The sequence below is a fragment of the Macadamia integrifolia genome, chromosome 12, assembly GCF_013358625.1.
Source record: "Macadamia integrifolia cultivar HAES 741 chromosome 12, SCU_Mint_v3, whole genome shotgun sequence".
Classification (NCBI taxonomy): Eukaryota; Viridiplantae; Streptophyta; class Magnoliopsida; order Proteales; family Proteaceae; genus Macadamia; species Macadamia integrifolia.
In genome coordinates this window covers 22,065,555-22,071,587 of record NC_056568.1, presented here as the reverse complement: position 1 = coordinate 22,071,587, position 6,033 = coordinate 22,065,555, and the positions used below count along the sequence as shown (strand labels likewise).

At 40.2% G+C, this 6,033-nt stretch overlaps 1 pseudogene; it reads left to right on the top strand.

The window, feature by feature from the left end:
• Positions 1 to 438: 438 nt before the first annotated feature.
• On the top strand, positions 439 to 3,307 carry LOC122094801 (annotated as a pseudogene).
• The last annotated feature ends 2,726 nt before the right edge of the window (positions 3,308 to 6,033 follow it).

Genomic DNA, 6,033 nt, shown 5'->3' with positions numbered 1-6,033 from the left:
TTATATCAAGAGGTCTCCGTCTTGTTTCTAACCATCCCCCCCAAAAAACCCCTCAGTATTACCTTTTTAAATTAAAAGACTTGGAACAGATATTTGTATATCGAAATGGGGGGTGGGTAGGAGGAGAGGGGGGTGGAATTAATTTATTATTCAATTTACATGACTTTCAACTGAAAACAAACAGATCTTCCCATGACTTATAATTATTCTAACACTTTCTGGTACTTGAATTTGTCAAAGCCAAGAACTTGTCCACCCAACCATTGCTTGCATTTCAATTTCAAATCAAGAAGATCATATTCTTACCGTGTTGAAACAAACTCGAAGTCATATATATATATATATATATATAACTTAGAGTTTGTTATATATATATATATATATATATATATATATAGTGGGTAATTAACCAGAGAAAAAGAAAAGAAGAAAGAAGGCATGGGTCATTTTGTAATGCTTCAGCTCCTCCTCATCCTTTCATGGCTAGCTACAACTTCTGCTTTAGTTTCGTCAATTGATTTAACTGGTTGCGCAGATAAATGTGGGAACATCTCAGTTCCCTACCCATTTGGCTTTGGAGATCCAAAGTGTTACAGATCAGGTTTCAATCTAACCTGCAACGACACAAAACTGTTCATGGCAGTACATGGGGAATTCTTGTCTAGCCAAAAATACAGGGAAGTTTTGAATATTTCATTAGAAGGCCAATTGCATGTATTTAGCCTTGTAATTAATGATTGCTACAATGCTTCGGGGTACCGTTTTCCTAAAACAACTTGGCTGGAAAATGTGTGGAATACACCCTACACGTTCTCTGATACAGAGAACAGATTCACAGCCCTGGGTTGTGACACCAATGGAGACCTCAGTGGCTTAACTCCCTCGCCTGCGACTGGTCGGTTCACTACTGACTTCACCAGTGGCTGTAACATGTTTTCCATGAAGAAATCTGATGTGATCAGCGGTAGCTGCACAGGCATCGGATGCTGTCAGTCCTCCATTCCAAAGGGCTTAAGAATCTTCATAATAAATGTCCAAAGCTCCGAAAATCACAGCAATGTCATCGATTTCAATCCTTGCGGCTATGGCTTCCTTGTTGACAAGAACTGGTACAACTTCTCAGCATCGGATCTCTTGAATTTCACCAATAGTTATGAAAATGGTTATTCGCATGTGCCAACAGTTCTCGACTGGGCAATAAGCGGACCAACACAGAACCAGACGTCCTGTGAAGAAGCTAAAAAAGACCTCACCACTTATGCATGTGGCAGTAACACCGTCTGTGGTGTCTCCAAGAACGAGGCTGGTTATGCTTGTAACTGCTCACATGGTTACCAAGGAAACCCTTACCTTCAAGACGGATGCCACGGTACGTAACCCCCTGAACCCTCTCTCATGAACCTTTATCTCATAAGCCACTACACCATATCACAAGATATGTTTGTTGCAGACATAAATGAATGTGCAGACCCAAATAATAATCTCTGCACCTACCAATCCTTGTGCACCAATCTACCTGGGAGTTACAGTTGCTCCTGCCCACATGGTTACAAAGGAGATGGATGGAAAAATGGAAGCGGCTGCAATTCAAAGCCATTCCCAGTGATACAAGTCACCATAGGTAATCCTTGCTATCACTTCTTTTTGCATCTTACAGATAAAGGTTGTAATCACGGTTTTAAGTATCAGGGCATTGGTGCAGTACACATATCCATTTTCTGTAAGAGAAAACAATGATTTGATCCCATATTGGACCGATATGTATCTATATCAATATCGGAATCACCAGCAACTAATACCGGTAACAATAATTATGCTTTGAATTAAAGAGAATGTGCTTGTCTAGTACTTCATTATTCTTGAATTCAGCATATAACAATATAACCCATGTGAAAAAGACAAGAATTCCCTAGTCCCTACTAACATGGTGCAGGATCTAGGTTGTGGACTTCATGTGCACCCTTATTTTGACTTGGAATCTGTAATAAGTTTCTGTCTACTTGTAGGTACTGGACTGGGCTTCCTGTTTGTACTTATCAGCAGTTTATTGGTGCTCTGGGCACTAGATAAGAGAAAGCTTAGCAAACTAAGAGAGAATTTCTTCAAGCAAAATGGGGGTCTACTATTAAAGCAACAACTATCTTCATATGAAGGATCCACTGAAAGTGCCAAAATCTTTACTGCTGAAGAACTAAAGAAGGCAACTAACAACTATGCTGAGAGTCAGGTCCTTGGTCGAGGGGGCTATGGTACTGTGTACAAAGGAATTCTACCTGATCAAAGAACTGTTGCCATTAAGAAATCAAAAATCGTTGAAGAAAGTCAGATCGATCAATTTATAAATGAGGTAGTTATTCTCTCCCAAACAAACCATAGAAACGTGGTAAAGCTATTGGGTTGTTGCTTGGAGACAGAGGTACCTTTATTAGTATATGAATTTGTTACCAACAATACCTTATTCCAACATATCCATGGCGAAGGATGCAAGTCTTCGATTTCATGGGAAAATCGGTTGAGGATAGCTACCGAAACAGCAGAGGCACTTGGATATTTGCATTCTGCAGCTTCACCACCTATTATCCATAGAGATATTAAGTCCAGTAACATTCTCTTGGATGATAATTATACGGCAAAAGTCTCAGACTTTGGAGCTTCAAGGCTGGTTCCATTGGACAAAAGTCAGTTAAGTACATTAGTGCAAGGAACTATGGGTTATTTGGATCTCGAGTATTTTCATTCAAGCCAATTGACAGACAAGAGTGATGTGTATAGCTTTGGTGTGGTCCTTGTAGAGCTGTTGACTGGAAAGATAGCACTCTATTTTGATAGACCTGAAAATGAGAGAAATCTAGCTATGCATTTTGTTACTTCAATGAAGGAGAATAGTGCTTGGGAGATTTTGGAATACCGAGTGCTGCAAGAGGGTATGAAAGAGCAAATCCAAGAAGTCATGGAGCTTGCAAGGAGATGCTTAAGAGTGAAGGGGAAAAAAGGCCAAAGATGAAGGAAGTGGCAATGGAGCTTGAGGGCTTAAGGAGATACGACAAACATCCTTGGGCTTCTCAAACACCTGAAGAGGTGGAGTGCTTGCTATTCAGTGAACCATTAGACTTGCATAGTCACAACAATAATATTGGTTATGATAGTTCCAAGGGACAAGTGGTTATACCATTGGATGCACATGATGGGCGATAATCATACAATTTATAGCTCCATAGGCTTCTAGTGTAACTTTTCTTCTATTATTTTATTCTGTAGTAGAGTTGAACATTGTAAAGAGGACCTAGCTTCTTTGTTTTTTGGATCAGAGGCTTCTTTAGTTTTAATCACTAATCACATAAGGAACCATTCTTGAGCATAAAGCGTTGTTTAATTTGTTTAGATTCTAATTTTTGTTAATTGTATGTGTCTAGGATGGTTTACTTGTCTAGTTCTTAATTACAACAACTTTGGCCTACTAAGTCAAAACCACCACTATTTAAAGAGCTGTAATTTGATCCTGCCGGGTTTGAAACCGCCTATGTATTTAACTTTAGAGGCTCTGGTAATTCTCTCTCTCTCATAGAGGTTTTGAATAAGCTCCGCAATATTCAATTGAGGCCTAGGGGTAGTGGGGATTTGGATCAATGGGATAACTCTTCGAATAAATACACCAATTCTGCCACTTGGAATCTGGTGTGCCTTAGAGCTCTTGTTGTTCCATGGTTTAGATCTATTTCGTTTAGTTCTTCCATCCCTAGGCATTCCTTTATTGCTTGGAGGGCTATGACTAAATCCCTCTGATGGAGTAGCCTTAGAGAGAAGAGGGAAAATCATACAAAAGAGGGAAGAGGTCACACACCACGCACAAATTCACTAATCTAAAAATTAAATTCACTCTATAAATTAAACATTGAGTTATGAAAGTATATAAAGGGAAAATAAAAGACTACTCCTACTTAAACTCTAATACTACTCCTACTTAAACTCTAATACTGAAATAAACTCCTACTTAGACTCCAAACATAAACCTACTTCTCTACCTCCTACGTATCCTACTCAAAGACAAATAAAAGACATAATGTAAAACTAATTACTACCAGCCATTGTTGGACCAAAAACCTAGGTTGGACCGGTTCTTCTTGGCCCTTGGCTTTCACAGTCGGTCCTGCTGGTCCAACCAGGTAAGTGCAACTATATCTACATCAGCTCTCCCCTTCTGAAAAGAACTCGACTCCGTCGAGTTTGGATAAGGTCCAAGAATGCCGTCAGAGTCGATGCGCCTGATGAGAAAAGTACCAACTGTCTTCTTGAGCTTGAGAGGGGGAAGATCATTTGCTGGAAGAAACTTCATCTCGAGGCCACCATGCTGAAAAGTGTACGTATTCTCATATCCACAGTGCTTGGCTTTCTTGTCGAACAACCATGGGCGACCTAGTAGAATGTGACAAACTTTTAGAGGGAGAACATCACATTGAACCTGATCAATCAGTCCACCAATGGAATATGTGAGCTAACACCTTTCATGAATTTTCAGATTATTGTTGTTCACCCACCCAACCTTATAGGGGTTCGGATGAGGCTCAGTTTTCAGTCCCAACTTGCGAACAGCATCTTCAGCAACAACATTGGTACAACTACTGGGGTCGATCATCATATTACACAAACTGTCATTGCATCGCACCATGGTTTGAAAGATACTGTTATAGTGCCAATCGTCCTCCTCAGGAAACTTCTGTGTAGTCAAAAGAGGACGGATCACATAGAACGGTCGAGGCTCACCATCACTATCATCATCATTAATCTCATTAGGATCATAATCACATTCAGCCTCCAGATTTACTATTCCTGTTTTTGGTTGCTCTTCTGGTGCATAGGGTATAAAATTGTCCTTATCAATGTAGGTTAACAACCGGTTAGGACATTGATTAGCTCTATGCCCGTACCCCTTGCATGAGAAACATTGAATATCCTCCTTTGGAAATGCTAAGTTTCTGTCATAACCACGCTGAGGTGAGGAGTATGGCTGATTAGGTCGTGAAGATGCCATAGATGAAGCACTAGCCTGTGGTCTACTGATTGACTTTTCCTGTTGAGATGATTGTGGCTGGATAGAATCAGAACCCCTAGGGAAAGCATCTATAAATGGCCACTGATTGTATGGACGTTTCAGACTCTCCTCAACCTGATATGCTACCTGGACAGCGTCTTCCATTGTAGGCAGTCGGCTAGAGGCAAGGGCAGCACTAAGTTGAGGGTGTAAACCATTACGGAATTGTGCCACCAAAACTTCTTCATCCCACTCAAAATCTGAATGAGTAGCCAAATAATAGAACCTAGCAACATATTCTTCTACAGAAAGTTCTCTTGTTTCAATTGTGCAAACCTGAGATGCATACGTTGCTTGTAATCAGAAGGCAAGAATCTTCAGTTCATGACTTCATGCATTTCAGCCCAAGTAGTGACTAAACCAACACATTGGGTTCGGTTCTGTTACTGTTGCTTAATCCACCAAATTCGGGCCGTGCCTTTCAATTTGGCCTCTACAAATAGGATCTTTCGAGCCTCAGTCAACCCGTACCATCTGAAGAATGTCTCTAGGCTATGAATCCAGTCAAGGTACAGTTCTGGATTATTGTCTCCAAAAAAATCAAGGACATCCAATCTTGTTGTTTTTTCTGCTCCATCATCATATCTACCAGTTCCATATGGTGGTGAAGGTGGCGACGGTGGTATATGATGTGGTGGTGGATCATGTGGAACGGTGTTGGAAGAATCCCCAGATTGAATGGGACTCTTTCCTTTATCTGTTGCCTCCCAACGAGCAATAGAAGCTTGCATGGATTCCATCATTGTCATAATAGCTTCAAATTTTGCATATGTTTCTCCCTTATAGGAGTTCAGTTGCTGAACAACTTCACTATTGGCTACCATGGTGGAAATGGGTAAGATTACACTTGAATATGATGGTAAAATAATAAATAGATGGAAACTTAAAGGAGAATGGCAGAATGGTAATTATCTCACTTTTTTTTTTTTTTTTTTTTTCGGATG